At 47.8% G+C, this 18,845-nt stretch overlaps 1 protein-coding gene across 1 annotated transcript in view; it reads left to right on the top strand.

The window, feature by feature from the left end:
* Positions 1 to 5,407: 5,407 nt before the first annotated feature.
* The window catches only part of KANK1 (KN motif and ankyrin repeat domains 1), a 115,913-nt gene continuing 102,475 nt past the window's right edge, over positions 5,408 to 18,845 (top strand). Inside the window, exon 1 of the mRNA XM_042875176.1 lies at positions 5,408 to 5,462. The gene's annotated coding sequence lies outside the window, so the exon portion shown is untranslated. The remainder of the gene's footprint in view (positions 5,463 to 18,845) is intronic.

The raw sequence follows: 18,845 nt of genomic DNA, 5'->3' as shown, positions 1-18,845 counted from the left end.
GCACCACTGAACAAAGCCTGGCTCCAAACACTTTGCACTCTCCCCTCAGACATTGATGGTCATTGGTAAGATCCCCCGGAACCCAATTTTCTATAAGTTAAACAGTCCCAGCTCTTTCAGCCTCTCCTTTATGAAAGTGATGCTCCAGTCCCTTCATCATCTCGGTCCCTCTCTGCTGGACTCTCTCCAGTATGTCCAACTGTCTCCTGTGCTGGGAGCCCAGAACTGGACACAGCACTCCAGGTTTGACCTCACCAGCACTGCTCAGAGTGGAAGGAGCATCTCCCTCAACTCACTGCTAATTCTTCGCCAAATGCAGCCCAATATACCACTATGCTCCTTAGCAGCAAGAACAGATTGCAGGCTCATACTTCAACTTGGTGTCCACTAGGACCCCCAGCCCTGTTCTTCAGACCTGTTCCACAGCTGGATTCCCCTAGCATGTCCAGGTGCCAGGTGCAGGACTCCACGCTTCTCCTGGTTGAACTTCTCAAGGTTCACGTCAGCAAACTTTTGCAGACAGCTGAGGGCCCTCAGGATAGCTACGCAGCCTTTGGCCTATCAGCCCTTCCTCCCTGTTTTGTGTCATCTGTAAACAGGCTGAGGGTACCTTCTGCCATCACCCTAATCATTAACTACTGTGTTAAATAGGACTGGAAAATTGCCCTCACTTCAGAAACGAACCAGAACTATTATAGCACTGTCTGCAGGAACAGGAAGAAATCTAGAAATGCTTTGAGGATTATCTGATTTTTGAATCCTCTGCAGGGCTCTATATGCATAGAACATTTCTAATTGAGCTGCCATTGCATGGATTAAAACACCAAAGTGCATTCAGAGATGGAACCAGAAGCACGCCATGTGTTGAAAACAGGGATTCCTTGTCTGTTTTAGGATGGTCTGACATGGCAAGAGGGTGTCTGTTTCTATACAATAACAGCTGCATCCCAAATGAGGCCCCTGGCTGTAAAAAATGAAGCAATAGGTCACTTTGGTTTACAGAGGAATCTGTACTCACTGACTGCACCAGGTTTTGTTGCCAGGAGGTGCTTCCACTTATAGTCAGGAGTTTTTCAGAACATAAATATAGCTTTATTAGACCTGGCATGCAGATCAGCTCATCCTGTTTCCTCCTTGTGCAGTGGTCAGTTTCAGATTCTCCAGAACCGGATATCAGTTATTAGGGAGATCCCACAACCAAATCTAATGCTATAAATCACAGACTGATCTTCAAGGCTTGTGTTCCAAGGGCAGCAGATGCAAAGTGGGAAGGAAGAACTCGTTCTATTCTCCAACTACATCATCTGTTAAGGTGAGACCTTGAGAGGCATCACTTAATAACCACCAGATGGGCTCGAGTTGTTAAATTAATCAGAGAAAAGCAGGGAAGAGATCAACTGAACCGCCCTTCTCATCACGATGCCAAGTTTTCTTCCCTTGAACTTTTCCAGTCAAGGCCCTAAATATCCTAATCACAGTTCTCGTTTGTTTCCTTAAAAAAAAAAAAAGGCAAAAAGCCCCATGAAGTACAACTGAAGCACAACTCTGCTAAGTTAAAACCTAATGAACTTAGTGAAATCTGTCACTGAAAAGTGACGCTTACACAAAGTCCATGACAAAGAGCAGCCCATACTAACCCAAATCTGCCAACAAGCACATTTTGAGAGTTTGCAGTGTGCAAAGATATAAAGAAAATTGCATGTGCCTTGCATGTGAAATGCAGGGATCCTCCAAAGTGACCCTCAGGCTCTATCTCCTGCTGTGAGCCAAACCCAGATGAGTATCTGCCTTCACTCCAAGAGGGGAGGAACTCCTCCATTAGGTAAAAGAATGCTCGGATCATTAGTTTCCTGACCTCGCCATTCCCTGGGGGGTACATGCACGAATTTGGGATTGCTCTAGCTGAGTTTAACTTTGGGAGTTTGTTCAACAAACTCTTGGCTCTGGAAGAAATTGCTGACATTTTTTTCTCTCCTCCTTTCCTCTTATAGCACAATACAGCTCTCGCTTTTCTCTTTCACTGCGGTTTTCAAGTTCTCTGCTGGGGGCTGTGAAATGCCTTCTGCTGGTATCCTGTGAACCCACCCCAATCCTCCTGCTCATGGACTCACTCATCCACTCCAGCACAGCTGTCCTAGCAGACCTTTGATGACTTCTATTCTGTAGCATGTTTCCTCTGTCTAGTCTGAGAGCTGAGCTGCTCTATGCATGTACCTGTTGCAGAAATCACCCTGTGCCTGCTTGAGGTGCCAGGCAGCTCGTGACAGATGTCAAGTCCAAGTAAAGCTACTGGTGGGGACCAAGTGTGGTAATAAAGTTGCACAATGCCACTGATTCAGCTGAAACTACAATAGCCTTTTTACCCAGCTTAGAAGTAAAACAAAGGTCTGGCAGCTCTGGAGAAGCAATCATCCTTTGAAACAGTCCAGGGATAAAAGGTAGATTAAATCTAGAAGGCAAAATGATGGTGATTTTTCCTCTACCTTACCAGCCCTGGTCAAAGCCTGGAGAGTATTTAGACAGTGCTCCTTTAAAGACGGGGGGGGGAGGGGGAAGGCAAGTGCTACATTTCATCTGGTAAATGATTTCTGGAGTTGCATTCCTGTGCATTCACGCACAAATCGAGAGCACTGCTGAGCCTCAGATATCCGCGGGCCTAATGGTGAGATCCGAGACAACATGTGACAAATGGCAACGCATACCCTCCAGTGCTGGGAATGCTGATGATGGAAATGCAGCCACATGCTGCAGTGTTTCATCTCACTTTGGGCTGACAGGCAAGCGATGTGAGCAATGCAAGTCCCGAGTGTTTGTGTGCTGCTTACTGCTGCACAGCTTTGGGGTGCAAAATGTTCCCATCAGCTTTTTCCATCACTGTCCTGCTAAGCAATTGCTGCTGCGGAGCCACGGACACCCACTGCAGGTGGAGGTGACTCACCTGGGGGATGTGGGGCATCTTGTGCTGCCGGGTGGCAGTGGCTGAGCAAAAATGCTGCAGCATACAGCAGCAGACAGGAACTCTAATCCCAGTGCTTTGCACACTTTGATGCAGGGCCACAGCCCCTGCTCAGTACACTGGAAATTACCTTGGACAAGGTGATTCCAGCCTTTCCTGCATGCACATGCATAGACTTTACCTGCATAATGCACATCCCAATAGCTTACAGAGGTCTGTGAAAGCACATGCAACATTTCAGAGAGTCATAAAATTGTTTGAGTAGGAAAAGACTCTTTAAGGACACCTAATCCAGCACCCCTGCAATGAGCAGGGACACCTGCAGCTCAATCAGGTGCTCAGCGTCCCATCCAGCCAGACCCTGAGTGTCTCCAGGGACAGGCTTCCACCACCTCTCTAGCCACCCTCCTCCAGTGTCCTTCAGTGTAAAAAAATCTTCTTCCTAATATCCAATCTGAAAATCTTTTAGTTTGAAACCACTTCCCCTTGTCCTGTCACAACAGTCCCTGCTAAAGAGTCTGTCCCCTTCCTTCCTATAGCCTCCCTCTATATGCTGAAAGGCCACTACCAGGTCTTCTTGGAGCATTCTCTTCTCCAGGCAGGACAGACAGCCCCCAGGTGCTGATGGGTGAACAAAGGCCTGGTGAGTTTAATTGCACTGAGAAAGGAAAAAGTGCACTGCACAGCTGCACTGAGGGTTCTGCTGTCACTTTTACACAGGTAACCAACAATTGACTTCTTTATTTAAACTCACTTGTTTAAACTGCCAAGAGCTGGCAACCTCTGAAAGAAAGGATTAAGTGGGAGAAGTAGAAAGGGCCCTGTCTGCTTGCTCTGCTCATTGCTGTGCTCTGAGTGCTTTCATTCCGTGTTTGTACAGTTTCTGGTACAACATGGTCCTTACTCAACTATCTGGACGAATGAGCTGATGCTAAGGAGCTGCTTGCTGGCTTGAGTGTAATTTCTTTTTGGCCAACGCTGCGTGTAATGGTGAGTGGTGCTCACTGCTGTCTTAACTATTTCTTTCATCATTCTCATTGTTAGCTCAGCCATAAAGAAAATGCCTTTGGATAGAAAATTAGCACTGTCAGAATTAATAATCACTAGCATTTCAGGTGCCACAGGCTCTGGCCACAGATTCAGGCTGCAAGTATTTCTAAAAATATGTGCTTTTAATATTTTGAAGTGCCTTTTCTTTTTTTTTTTTTTAATAAAAGCTTGGGGGTTTTGAGCAAGAGTTCATAGCAACGTGATAACAGCTTTGCTTACAGAAATATTTGGCATGGTTTAATCTCTGAAATGTTTTAATGGCTTTGAATGTTTCAGAAGAAGTACTGGAAATGATGTGGATGGAAATATCACTGTGTCAGCTTTTGATGGAACAAGAAAAAAATGTAATTTGTTGTCTGCTCCTACCTGAGTGTGCTCCACTGGGAAAAACAGAGACATTTCAAAACTTCCTAAATGTCCTCCTTGCTGTGTTTTGGGATCAGTACTCATGGAAAATATCCTTGCTGATCTCCATTCATGAGCTTTAGGCATCAAGTCTGCAAAAACAAAAACATCTAGAAATAGGCAGGTTTTAAGGAGAATTACCTGGAGAAGAGCAGAAGGAAAGCAGAGGGATAAGGGAGGGACGTGGGAAGGAAGGACTGGGAGGCAACAGAACAGCACAGGGAAGGCTGCAAGGAGCATGGAGAGCACCACAGTGTGTGGATCACCACAAATCACAGAGTGTAGGCATCCTCTGTGCACCAATCCATACTGAACGCCCAAGTAGTTAAGCCAAAAATCAGTCTTGTAGGACTGGGACTGTACCCTTTTATAGCTGAAAAGGCCGTAGGGACAGCCTGTTCTGGCTAGTACAGATCAAGGCAGCAGCTTAAAAACACTGCTCTGAGCCGCTGAGCAGGTTTTCATAGAATCACAGAATGGTTTGGGCTGGAAGGGACGTAAAGGATCTCACAGTTCCAACCCCCTGCCATCAGCTCAGAACCCCAGGGCCCCATCCAACCCAGGCTTGAGCACCTCCAGGGATGGGGCACCACAGCTTCTCTGGACAGCAGTGCCAGAGCCTCACCACCCTGCGAGTAAAGACTTTCTCTCTAACATCTAATCTGAATTTCTCTTCTCTTAGTTTAAAGCCACCTCCTCCTTGCCCTATCACTGGCTATCACAGTCACTTCCTAACACACCGCGCTTTGCCCGCACCCCAGTGGCGAGTGACCCCGGCTGCAGGACGGAGGTAGGAACCCCCCTTCCGTCATCTGACCCGGCCCAGCAGCGCACTCGCAGAACCGCTCCGACGCGGACATCCTTGGAGGTGCCGCGGCGGCCGGGGGCTGCCGGGGGGGGTGGCGGCCGCGCGGCGCCCGTTTGGGCAGCGCGCAGCCGCAGTGCGGCCGCCGGCGGGTACAAAGAGGCGGTCGGAGCGCTCCGTGCCGGCGGCGGGGCCGGGCGGCAGCGCCCGCCCTAGCGGCGGGGCCCCCGGGCGCGGAGCCCGCAGGTGAGCGGCGGAGGGATGGGGGCGGGAGGTGTCCCGTCCTCCCCGCCCCTTCACTCCTCGGGGCAGGGCCGGGAGGTGGGGCAGGCAGGCGCTGTCCGGCGGTGCGTGCTCCGCGGGTCACGGCGGTTCCGTCCGCGCGGGTCCGCGGGCACCGGTACGTGGCGCGTTGCGCCGCGCCGCGGGGTTCCTCTGTGCGCTGCTTTCGGCCGGATGATGCGCGGAGCTGCACCTTGCTGCTGCGTCGGGCACCGCGCGCGCTGCTTCCCCGCCTCTCTGCACGGCGCGGGTTCGAGCTCGGAGCTCTTCGCCGAGCGCGCTGATGGCGGTTTCGCGGCGACCTCCGGGCGGTGGGTGCATCGCTTCTGTGCGGCTCGGCAAGCGGCGGAGCGGAGGGGCGCGGGGTGGGGTGGCCGCTCCGGTGCGGGTCCGGTCCGTGGGCGCTTTGGAAGTAAAGCGGTGATTTTACTTTTCTCGCGGTGGTTGTGGGAGGTTTGGGGGCTTATGAACGTGACTCAACTTTAGGCTGCTTTTCGCGGATCTCGAAAAGCGCTCAAAGTCTTCACGATGTGTTTGAAAAGTGTCTCATCCTTTCTGTAACGAAGACCATCTGTTCCTAGAACTCCATAGGCAGTATGCTTAAGAACTTATTCAGGCATAACTGCGAGCCTCCGTGCATACACTGACTGTCCTGTGACTTCTCCGGCCCTGGGCTTTGCATAAAGCCAGGCAATGTTCAGTTTTCTTGCTAAGGTCAGCGGCACCGTGCTTTTTGTTAAAGGGAGGGAGCTCTCAAACATTTAATTAATGCTGTGGCCCTTCCGGCATGGTTGACAAACTTGAACATTGTCTGGCCAAGAAAGGGGACTGTGACCATTTGCTAATTGCAAACATCAGATGTGGTACTCATTGATTTCCAGTCTTCTGTTGGGTGGACTGGACCTGATCCAGAGATGTGTGTGCGTTGTGTGGAAGGGAAAGCATGTCAGTGAGAGGAGGCTGATGTGGATGTAATGTGCATTTCAGAAAGGCTGAATCCTGGAACAGTAACAGGCTGCAGAAGGAAGCCCTGACATGTTGTTCAGGTGTGTCTTTAGACTGGAGCTGGGTTTCCAGGGGCATTGCAGGTCAGTGAGGATGGCCCCTGCCCTCCCAGGGTGCCTCTTGCTTTCCTATTGTTGGAGCTCCAACCAGAGGAAAATAACACCATTAGAGTGGATGATTTTCCAGTGGCAAACCCAATACTGCCTTTAAATTGCTGATGATTGCTGTGGCTAATTTGTTGATGGCTTCTGTAGCATTCCAGCCTAAAGAGTTCTTAAAGCTGCATACACCAGCTTTCCTTTGACTTCGTGTCTTTCTTAAGAATGTCGCTGGAGATATAAGGGCAAAGCTTGGTCCTTATGTTGAAAACAGAGCATGGGTCATGTGGGTGGCACTTCAGCAGGCTTCTGCATGGTGCTTCCATGGGCAGGACTAGCAGTGGATGTATTTCTCCTACAGTAAATGGTTTCTTTGTGGGGTGAGCCATCCACGTCACTCAGATGCTTGTATTTTAGGCAGTTTTCATGGTCTTGTGAGCTCCTGCTAGTGCCTGTGGGCTCAGTTTCTGTGGTGCCTTCTGCGTCTAAATAATGGATGCTAACAGTGAAATGAAAACTTCTAAATGAGGAGTATCTCTTGTAAATGACGCAAAGCTGTCAGAAATAGCAGCCGGCTGTGCTTTTAGTTGCCAAAGCATTAGTTAATTGAGGACAGTTGCAAATTTTCTTGTGGTGTCAGTACCTATTGTAGTGGTAGGTCATGGAGGAGGAGGCTTTTTTCCTACTCATTTAGCTAATGGAATTGGCTAAGAGGGCATGGTGGGAGTTCCAGGCATCTTCGGGCTGTTTGATCCACCTGAACTTGCCCACGCACCTTCAAAAAGGAAGAAGTGCAGAACACTCAGGGTGTCTTGAAGGCTCTGTATGTACAGTGTGTGGTTATGAATCTTGTCCAGGGTTTTGTGCATTGTGGCTGGATGGCAAGAGTTAAGCTAAAAGAGTTAAGCTAATAATGTTCCTCTTAATAATGAGGAGTTCAGTTAGAACTGCAAAGTGGACAACTTGAGGAAAGTTCTGGTTCCCCTAACAGATGCAATGTCTACAGCTTATGAGTAATTTGTAATGATAATTTTTCAGGATTTATTCAAAGCTTTTTTTGCATTGTGTTCTGACATAAAATCTTACGTATCTTTTGCAAGTAATGGGATAGGTTTGATCATAATTCTAGTCAAGACGAACCTAAAACATGTTTGGGAAATGATTTGTCTTAAGCACCTTAAAAGTTTCTGGTTTTGAGGTGGAACAATTGGCAGTTCTCTAAAAAAGGCACTTAAACATCTCAAGGAGGCATCTTATTTAAGCATCATGGGAGCCATTCAGGGTGGTCAGCTTTGATATTCCACCATTATCTTGTGCTGCTGTTACAGATGCTATGTATTGAGGTGCAGTAATGTGTGTGCATATGTACTTGTACATATGTGTTGTCCCAGCTTATAGAAGACTGTGGTCTAAAGGGAAGTAGTAGTACAAGTCAAGAATAGAATAATTGATTATTTTGCAATTTAGGTTTTGTGCAGTTCACTCCTTGCAGCTTTGTATTGCGCGTTACAATCATCATTCCTATTTCATTTGCTGCCTCTGACTGCTATCCATGTATTTTGCTCTGGGAAGCTGTGTTTGTAACAGTGGTGTTGAGACTGGAAGAGAAACCTGAAGACTGGTTCAGAGCATGTTCTTTATTCTTTCTTACCCTTGGCAACCTCTGCAAAATAGCAGAAAGATGTACATGGTGATAATCATCCCATCCCCATTGCAATTGTACTTTTCCATGCTTAGGAAAACAGAGAATGACTTCTTGGGTGCTGTGGTGAATACTGGGAGTGCTTTCTGAGTTTCACTGGTAGTGTAAAGACTTCCAGATCAGATGCTCTTGCAGCCCGCCCCCACTACCAGGCTGCTGCAGTCCCAAAGCTCCTACCTGTGTATAAAACCCAGCATGTAATACAGCTAAAGTATGAGTTAGAAGAAGGCACCCTGTTAGACTTAAAATGTTCCTGCAGGCTTGCCTTGTCAGCTTCAGAATCATTTCTGAATGCAGATTCTTCGTTAGAGCTGTGCTGGAAAAGGACACCTGACAATTAAATGTAAATCATAAGTTTGTATTTCAGATGCCTCTTTCATTCTTCCAATGTGTGAGCAGATTGAGGACAGAGGTGTCAGACACCAGCAGCTGAAACTTCCTTGGGGTAAGCAGATCTGCTGGCACAAGTCAGGTCCATCTGCAACCCAAAATGTTCCCTTAGCTGTTTGACACGCATGTTTCCTGTGGTACACGGATCCCAACCCTAAACCCTGATGTCTCACCTGAGAGGTGGTAACATTTCCCAAAATGAAACAGGTTTTCTTGAGGAAGTGTTCTGGTGTAGGTGAGGCTGTGGTTAGCTGTATTGGGTCACCCTTCCTGGCTGTAAGAACCTGAGCTCTGCTGGAGAGTGCTGGGTACCTCTCTTTTTCTTTCTGAGCTGCATTCTTCTATGCCCAGAGACCCATGCAGCCATGTGAAGCAGCAGTGATGCTGCTGCTGTGCTTTTTGCTGTCCTGTTATTGGTCCGTGCCAACATGACACAAGTGTGGCTTGTTCTGATGGCTTTGGTGGTTCCTCTGAACCTGGCTCCTCACAGCAGAAGGCAGCTGAGGAACACCGGGGGGGTGGGGAGGGGGGAGAAGGGGAGGGAAGGGTGGCAGTGGAGGATAACAACCGGGATGTTGGTTGAACTGTAAGGCTCCAGACCTAGTAAGGCTGCTCGGTGTGGAGGGATTTTGAGAAATATGCAGCATTTAAACACTCTGGGCTGATAAAGGCTAATCTGTCCCCTGCCTTATGTCTTGTATAGGTCTGTAATTAGCCAACATGGTCTTATTTAGCATTAATTCCCTGGGCTTATTTGTGTTTGTTTTTTGTTTTTTTTTTTTTCCCCCCGAAGACTCCACTTAGTATTTCTGTGTGTAGCTCCAGATAGTGCTGTTACCTTTGTATGTGCAGTCCTTCTCAGTCTCACCAGGCTGGTAGCCTTCATGGATGCTTTGCAGTGATAATGACTGTGTGGCATGTATCCGTGTGCAGACATACAAGAGCTAAAGTGGGACCAGTCCAACAGTTGTTTTATCCTGTTATTTTCACCTCCTAATTGCATAGCTTGATTATACTTTGTCCTTGTGATAAGGACAAAGCTGTGTTTTATGTTTCATAGCCGTTCTGTTCCTTATCTCAAACAATTTGTCAGCTTCTTCCGAATACTGCTTTTTCAGTCTATTGAAAGATGAAGGTTTTTTTTTTTTTTTTTTTTTTTAAGCCTTTTTTTGTTATTTCTATGTGTTTCCAATCCTTTTCCAATTTTCTGCTTTGGCTCAGGATAAGCATTGCTGAGGTTGGCTGCGATGGTTCTGCACCCATTGGTGGGCTCCTGGAAGCCAGCATTACTTGTTCTAAGGTTCGGTCCGTAAATGAACATCCTCTTACATGACAAGTGAGAGCATCCTGCTCTGCACACGAGATTCAGAAAGCCTTGTCCTCCCCTCATGTTCCATCTTCATCGTGCATCCATGCAGAGGCAGAAGAGTGAAGCTTAAAATAGTGACTTCTCAAATTATTCTTCTTGCAGTGTAGTGTCTGTAAGAGCTGTCCCTGGAGGGAGGCAGTGTCAGAGATGCGTTTGTTGAGGTGCACCAGCTTGGCTCTGTGTTTGGGTCTTCTGTCAGGCATTTAATTCACTTCTGAGCTATTAAATGAAAGGAGGGGTCTCTTTCCAGAGCATTTTAGCTCTGCGTTAAATATCCCCAATGACTGCAGGCGAGTAAACTTTCTGCAAATGTTTCTCTTTTCATCCCTGTCTCAGCGTATGGTAACACAGAAGACCTCCGAGGGTTACTCCCAGCCAAGCCGGTTTGGACAGAAAGAGAGATGCATTGGGGCTTTTCGCAGCTCCTGAGTGCTCAGCTGAGAACTTGCCAAGAGGTGTTCTGGCTGGAGGAAAAAAAAGTACATTCAGACTGTAGTCTCCTTTGGCTTTTATGTTGGCTGTCCTTTGTTACTTTTTATATTCAGAGTTGTTGGTTTTGGACAAAAGTAAGGGGATGTTGCCCAGGCATAACTACTGACAGAACAGCGTAGTGAATTTTGCCTCTGGTTTTCCAGCCTTTCTGACAGAAAGCCTGGAACAATGAGAGTTGATGGGTCTCTTCTGTTTTACAGTTTGGCAAAGTCAATTTAAGCCCATGGGGCTCTCTTTGTATTTTTTCTTTTCCCTTGTCTCAGCAGTGCTTTGCTGTTGTGTGAGTTCCTATTCTTTCAGCTCCTTCTCTGATGGCAGTTGGATGCATTACACTGAGGCTCAGCCTGCTTCCCACGGTGGTCCTGGCTGTGGGAGGGCTGCACTGGAGCAGAGCCTTGCTTTCTTCCATATGGTAGTGCCCAAAGAGATGTAGCAAAATGCATTGAGAGGTGCTCAGCTGAACCCTACTTCAGGGTGGGAGCTGATGCTGAATTTGGCTCTGCTGTGTTTTCCTATCAGCGTGCTATGGTGGATGGTGATTCACTCACTGGAATCTGACTTCCAACTCCAGTTATCCACGGAAGGAAAAACAAGCTATATCTGGTATTCTGTGGTAGATAGCTTCAGCATGCCTTGTTGATATTGCAGTTACCAGACCAGGGTGAAAACTGGGCTGTTGGTTCACTGCGACTTGTGCAAGTCTTGCTTGTCTGTTCCATCAGAAGAGGGGTGGCCAGCAGGGACAGGGAGGTGATTGTCCCCCTCTACTCTGCCTCTTGTGAGGCCCCATCTGCAGTACTGTGTCCAGTTATGGAGTCCCCAGTACAAGAAAGACAGGGAGCTGTTGGAGAGGGTCCAGAGGAGAGCCACAAAGATGATCAGACGGCTGGAGCACCTCCTCTACAAAGGCAGGCTGAGAAAGAAGGCTGCGGGGTGACCTCGTTGCAGCTTTTCATTACCTAAAGGGAGCCTACAAACAGGAGGGGAGTCAACTCTTTGAAAGGGTAGATAACTGCAGGACAAGGAGAAATGGTTGTAAGATGAGGGAGGGAAGATTTAGGTTGGATGTCAGGGGAAGCTCTTTACTATGAGAGTGGTGGTGCTGGAACAGGCTGCCCAGAGAGGTTGTGGATGCTCCATCCCTGGAGGTGTTCAAGGCCAGATTGGATGGGGCTCTGGGCAGCCTGGTCTAGCATTAAATGGGGAGGCTGGTGGCCCTGCCTGTGGCTGGGGGGTTGGAGCTTCATGATCCTTGAGGTCCCTTTCAATCCTGGCCATTCTGTGGTTCTGTGCAGCTGAGTGTGTGTGTATCCCTTCAGGCTGCATCAGTGAGTGTTGTCTGTGTCACTGGGTGAGCAGTAACAGGAGGCAGAGGGCACTCAGCATGCTAGGCTTAGGTCTTTCATTCTGTCCAGCACGAAAGAGCAAAAGTAAAAGGCTCACAATAGCAGGAGGAATCTTAAACTTAAGTGCAGGATGGTTCTCAAAACCATATAGATATTAGAGGAAATCATACAGGTATTCCAAGGGATTTAACAGGTGTGTTGAAGGACACAACATAGCTCCCATGCTTTCTGGGACCATTCTACTTTTTGTATACTCTTTCACCTCTGTCTGTCACTATCGACCTCTGATGGAGCTTGGCAACCAAAAGTTGGCTTGGTGAATGAAGAGCAGTCATCACTCAGCTCTGAAGCCACCTCACAGTGAAGATGTTAATAGAAATGTGCATTTTAAGCTGGATAAAATTCTGTTTTTAATCTTTTGTTTTCCACAAACCAAGAAGCAGAAAGTTTCCAAGTTGTCAGTCATTTATTGTAGTTCTAGCCCTCTAGCCATAGTTGTGTCATAGAACATGTCTTTTTTTCTGAACAATATTTTTTAAGTGTTAACTTGGTAAAATGTTGGGGTTTTTAGTAGAATAGTCAGCGTCTTGGCTTTCCTGAAAGGCATAAAAAATTATCTTTGTGGGTTTTAAGTGTGGATTTCCATGAGTAGATTAGAATTAACATGCTTCATGGTGTGTGTGTGTGTGTGTGTGTATATATATATATATTTTTTTTTTTTAAACCACACTTAACATTTTTTCATTAGACTGTTTGCTTTTAGAGCAACACTCAGTCTCAGAGGAAGATTTACAGACAGGAGAGGAAAAATTGAAATATTTCTAAGATTAACAGAAAGCAACACAAGAAGAGATTTCTTAAGTTCCATTTCTTCTCCTGACAAGTGGTATTGGACTAATTCCTAAACTTTTAACCTGTTTTTTCTTTTTTTTTAATGGCAAGCTCTTGACAAGTTTCCTGGTTTTTTCAGATGAGTGCAAGTCTTACTCTGACCTATGAGCTGGGGCTGGCTTTTTCTCCACAGATGCATTGTGGTGGCAGTCTGTTGGGATTCTCTTCCATGCATGGTCAGCTGGTGACCTTTCCAGGTTGGATGAAATCACCAGCAGGAATACCCTGGCAGTGATCTGCCAGAAGTGATGGAGGTGTAATTAGCTGCAGTTTAGTTTGTCCTGTTAGCATGGTTTAGCTGGGCTGAGAAAGCTTGTGTCCATTTCTTAAACTGTCCTAATGTTGTGGTGGCTTTTTTTTTTTTTTTTTTTTTCAAGCTAGACAATGGCTCAGCTATGTGGAACATAAGCTTTCCCAGTCTCTGTCCCAATCCCCTCTGTTTTATTGCTCAGTCTTTATCTATGTGTTTGCTATTCCAGTTCCTCACCCAGCACCGCTGCTGCTAGTGGACATGTCATGTTTTCAAGCAGCGTGTGAGATCAGTCACATCCACAGAAATACTCATGGCTGCTAGGAGCCTTCTCAGCTGGGAAAAGTAAAGGCAAACAAGGCACACAAGCTTTTCTTTGTGCCAGCACATGCACCACAGCTGTCATGAGCTGCTGGGTGAGTGTGCAGAGGAGATGCACTCAGTACTTGCGGCAGCATCAAGCCTGCTGCTGGGCTGGGAGTTACTGTGGGAATGATGTGGAGTTCTTTCATGATATAGCAGGTGACCGAGTGCCGCTGTCGTGCTGCGAGGGTTTGTTGGCTTTTGCCAGAGTAAATCTGGGAGAGTGCCGCGTGTGGCAGTTCCTCCTGTCAGCCTGGGAGAGAAGGGATGGCAGGGTTATGCTTGCAGAGCTGAACGCAGGCTTGCTGGCTATAGAAGGGTTAGGTGTGTGCGATGATTACTCCTGATGCTGGTATGCCTTTGATGTCGGTAGCCAGCCAGATGCCGGGGGACCTGCAGCCCCGATAGACAGCAAGGATGCAGCGTCAGAGCTGCGTGCGGGCTTTGCACGCTAAAACGCACACGTACGGGCAGGATGGGACGAGGCGGCACGCTTCCATCCCCCGGGACCCAACGAGCCCCGCAGCAGCTGCCTCCTGGTGCCGTCGTTCTCCGGTACCTGTCCGCCCTCGGCAGGCCCCCATCCCGCGCTGCTCCGCATTGCTCGCATTCCTGCGTGCGGGCTCAGGGCGACGGGGGCTGCGCTGCCGTGTGCGGGAACCGTGGGAGGTGTCCGTCCTCCCCGTGCCCATCGGAGCCCCCACATTCCTGGCTTCTCGCGCTCGGGAGGCTGACGGGGCTGCTCGGAGGAGTGGTAGAGGTGCGCTTCTGGCCGCGTCTTCGTGGAGAGGCGGTGATTTACGGCCCGTCACACCCCCACCCCCGGCCCCGGGGTTCAGGAGCAGCTTGGCGTTTTGGCGCGGGTCACGGGCTTTGGCACGGGTCTCCTTGGTGCGTGCAGGTCAGCGGTGTGGAAGGGGCACGTGGGGGTGAGCGGAGAGCGGGCCAGGGAGGGCTGTGCGGGGTCTGCAGGAGGGCGGTGGGTTGGCGGGCGCGGTGCGCCCCGAGTTGGGTGCTGGCGTCTCGGTGACTGTTGTGCGGGGAGGAAGCTGCCCCGCAGTTTCACTGAAGGCCTTTTTTCCTCCCCTTTTTCCTCCAAGCAACTTGTTGATTTGCATCACAAAGCGGACCGGGGCTGTCTCCTTAGTGAGCTGCGGGGGGAAAAAAAGATCATTTCAACTACTAGAGTAGCTATGGGATGACTTGCGGGTTTCTTTATGCCTGCTGGTGCCTTTGTGAGCTGCTGTTAATTGAGACGGTCTGTGCTGTATTAGTGAAACATCCAGTTATGGCCATTGTGGTACAGTGCCTGTGGGACTCGCATCTGCGGAGGAGCAGGGTCGGGATGGAGGGTGTGCAGCCCTGCATGTCCCCACTCAGAAACACCAGCTGGTGTTCCCTGTGCCCAGCTCAAACTGCTGGAGGTGCTGAGTGAAACGAGAATTGCAATTAATAAATTTATGTGCTGGCTCGTGCTATTTTCTGTCATCCAACAGCCCTTTATGTACATATATATATATATATATATATATTATTTTTGTATTGCCATGGGTGTTCCCATGCTGCACTGAAAAACTGTATTATTATGCTCTTCCTAAACATGTGGAAAGTGTTCCCCCAGTGACCCTAACAGTTTCTTCCCTCTGCAAGATCTTCATTTGGACTTGTGCTTAAATACTTAAGCAAAGCTGACTGCATTCTATCAAAAGCCAGAGAGGTTTTCATTGCCAAAAACTGAGGTAAGACCCAAATAAAACTTAACATGTGATGAGTTATCTAATTCCTTTAAGAATTGTTCCCTCACAATGAGTTACTCACATAAAAGCAATTGCTAAACCATGTCTAGACTGCAGAGTCGTGGATTTGACTGAATCTAATTAAAGCAATAGTGGCTTGCAGGTGAGGTATTAAGTGCAGTACATCATTCTAACTCCTGCTGTGAGGAGACTGGCCTTATCTGGGATGGGTTTGGACTTGCATGCAGAGGTAAATTAAAGACAGATAGCTGAAATAGTGCTTCCCTCACCTGCCACACAGTGAGAGGCATCTGCCTGCAGCAGAGTCACTGAGCAGCCTGTGGAGATGCCATTTTCAGCACAGTGTCCTTAAAAAAAAAAAAAAAAATAAAATAAAATCAATTTCCTCCTAGTTCTGGGGAATTAGGAGTGTAATCCTGGAGTACCAACAGGATGCCTCTGCCTGCACTGTGCAACTGTGCATAATGGGGTAACTGAAAGTATGGGATCCATCCTTAGGGTGAAGCATGTGGCCCTTGCCAGCCAGCCACCTTCCTGATTAAGCTTGAATTCTTTTGGTCCATCTGTGCCATCACCTCATGGTGACCAGTTAAGCCATACTGATCAGCAGCTACTGGCTGAAAGGGATTAGGATAGGATGCCCACACATCTGGTACCCCAGCTCTGATGGAACAGCTGATGTGAATGTGGGCCTGCTGGAAGCTGCCCAGGGCAGTTTCCTTGCAGAATGAAGCACAGTGCAGCTTTTGGTGGCTTTAATGCGTGGCCTTGAATGTTTGCCCAGAAGTGTCTGTGAAACATCTCACAGCTCTGCTGTTCTCATGTCTTTGCTATTCCTCTCTCAGCTATTCCTCTCTGTTATCCCAATCCATCCTACTTCTGTAACTTCTCTAACACATTTTATTTGCTCTCCATCTGACCCTGAATGCTCACTGTTCAGTGGCTTGGGAGAGTGTGCGGAAGAAAGGGGGCAACAAGAAGAAGAGGGTGCAGGGAGGAAAAGTAAAAAGTGAAAGAGCTGGATCTGACTGAACTCTGGTTCCTCTGTCAGGTGAAAGTACAGTAAGGCTTTGTCTTGAGTAACTCTTCTTTGCATTTTCAGTCTGTCATCAGATTTCTGTTAATCTTGAACTTTTGTCTCAAGGGGATATTGCAGAAGTGATGACTAGACTGTGCTTTTCTCCTCATTGCAAGATGGGGATGTGAGGGCACGGCAGAGCCTTATTGTCACAGCAGCAGGGGGCAACTGCTACAGCATCTCAGGCTGATGCAGTGCTAAAAGCTGTTCTGGTTTGGTTATGGAAAAAAAGATGCACTGGGCTATTCTTGGTACCAAGTTCAGCTCTCAGCATTGCAGAGAAAATTTATGTGTATCTAATAAAAGAGACACGTGCTACTGCATGAAGACTTGCAGATAGAAAACTTTTCCTGGAAAGGAATGTTGACCTGAACTTTGCCTTGTCTGTGTGCCTGAGAACTTGCATTTGTTGTCATCTTGGAAATAGTGCAAACTCAGACTGGTAGCGGCAGTGAGTGGGGGAGGAGTGGGAAAGAAAATTCATGCAGCTGCCAGGAATCACAACCTGTCAGTGCTTTACATGTCACAGGTGCTTCCATCAGTTCTCCTCTCAGCTGTTTGCAGCTGAGCTGTCCCCATCTGTGTCCACCTTAGTGTGCTGCACTCTGATGTTTTCTTAGCTGTGCATACTCATTTATACTATTTTGAGCTGACCTTCTGAGTTCCTTTCATTAGCATGTTAATTGAGAGCTGATTGCTACTGCTAACATTCTGGGGGGAAGTGTAGTCACAGTTCGCTTTACATTCCTGTAGGAATTATGGTGTTGTGTTTTTTTTATTGTGGGAAAGAAAAGCTGTTGTGCTCCATGGCTGCCTCATGATTCACCTTGGATGGCCAGTTGGGAATGAAGTCAGATGAGGTGAGTGGCAGTATTGGTACTGTCAGCACGGTGTTGAAGCTGAAGCTATAGGAAAAGAAGGCTTGTAGTTATCGTGAGAGAAGGGTAATAGTCATCTTGTTAAGCTATGATGCTGACTTCTCCCTGATGTGCGAAGTCCTTATTATCTCCATTTGTTTGCTTGGCTGCTTCTTCAAAACTTCATTTAAAAGTCCTAGCCCATGACTCTTAAGTTAATTTCTGCCTGTGTGGAGGACGGTCCTTCTTGCTGCTACCTTGCAGGCCATCTGCAGTGGCAGGAGTGACACCATGAGCAGAATGCCTTGTGTGGATAAGTTTCTTTGCGTGACTCTGGTGTTCATCCACAAGTTGCTGCAGTGCTTTAACTCCCAGTTCAGCACCATGAGCAATCCCCTTGCTCCTGCTGGCTTGCTTGTAAGGCCAGCAGCTGGGGAGTTGGGCTGGCACTGGCTGTGGACTGCACGTTATGCTGGCATGTTGCTGCTGTTTGCCTTGTGACCAAGTGTTGGGCTGAGCAGGAGGCTACAAGCCTGGAGGGTACCATCAGTGCATGGGGAAAAGGGAAGAAGGCTGTGCTGTGCATGTTGCCTGTGTGTGGACTCATGCTTCCTAATGCTTGAAGTATGGCTGTGAGGCAACCATTTCCAGCCTCCTCTGTATGCCTTTCCTTGGAGATCCTTCTAAACCTGCCTTTTCCCAGTCTGTGTGCTACTAGCTCCTCATGCTGGCATGGTGATCCTTCTGTGCACAAGAATTGTGTGATACTTGCACTACAGCAGACTTGTGAGACCTGAGAGACTTGTGTCAGTCCTTGGTCTAGCTGAGGCCGGTTCAAAGCTGCAGGCAAGGCTTTGTGCTGTGGGGCTTCATGACACCATGCACTCAGGCCTAGACAGGTGGCAGGTCAAACTGCACATCTGAGAGCTGTTTAGCCACTAGAACTTGTCCTAAAGAGAAGTTAGGAAAGCAACAGGTCTGTCACCAGGAGAAGTTTCAGGAGAAAAGAAAGCTAATAAACATCAAGGGCATCTCAAGGGTTCCTTTTGTCACACTTTGTTTTGTGTGCTGTGTTTAATTCCATCCAAGATTGTAGTATCAATTTCTCAAAGCCTGGTGATAAAATGCCTCAGTTAAATGACAGGGAAGGCTCGGAGAAACTACCTAGTATTGTGGACTGTTTCTTTCAACACCCTCAATTGATAGTGTTTTTAATTAAGGGTTCATCATAGCAGAACTACGTAGCAAGCTATACCTCTAATCTGCTTCTCCTCAAACTGCATTTCTTTGTAATTGCCAAGTGTCATATATACTGGTAGAAAAAGAGGAAAATATGAATGTATCTGTACCAGGATAGTTTCTGAGAGAGGATGTTAAAAACAGCATCAGCTTTCTTTCATTTTTTAGGTGAGTTGTTGGGTAGCCATGAAGGCTCCCTTTTGGGTGGGATAAAAGGAGAGGGCTATTAAACTGTGATTCTGCCTTTGCTTTTCCCATCTGGTGTCTCAGATCTTTGTTCAGCTTTCTACTTGTTTCTCTCAGCTCAGGCCCAAAGGTCCTGGAAGGGTCACTGTGCTGGGAGCTCTGTTGGTGCCTAAGCATCCTCTGGAGAGCAAAAACAAAGGCAAACCATCTCCCCTTCACCTCCTGCTTGTAACATCCAGCAGTGTGTGCTGCATTTCAGTGCTGTCAGAATCCCCTGCAGCAGCTGTTGGTGAGTTTTGGTGGGCTCCCCTTCTGTCAGCTTTT

This window comes from Lagopus leucura, unplaced genomic scaffold (genome assembly GCF_019238085.1).
Source record: "Lagopus leucura isolate 7727_CA_CO unplaced genomic scaffold, USGS_WTPT01 Super-Scaffold_100014, whole genome shotgun sequence".
Classification (NCBI taxonomy): Eukaryota; Metazoa; Chordata; class Aves; order Galliformes; family Phasianidae; genus Lagopus; species Lagopus leucura.
Note: the sequence above shows the minus strand (reverse complement) of the source record. Positions and strands in the feature narration are given on the sequence as shown.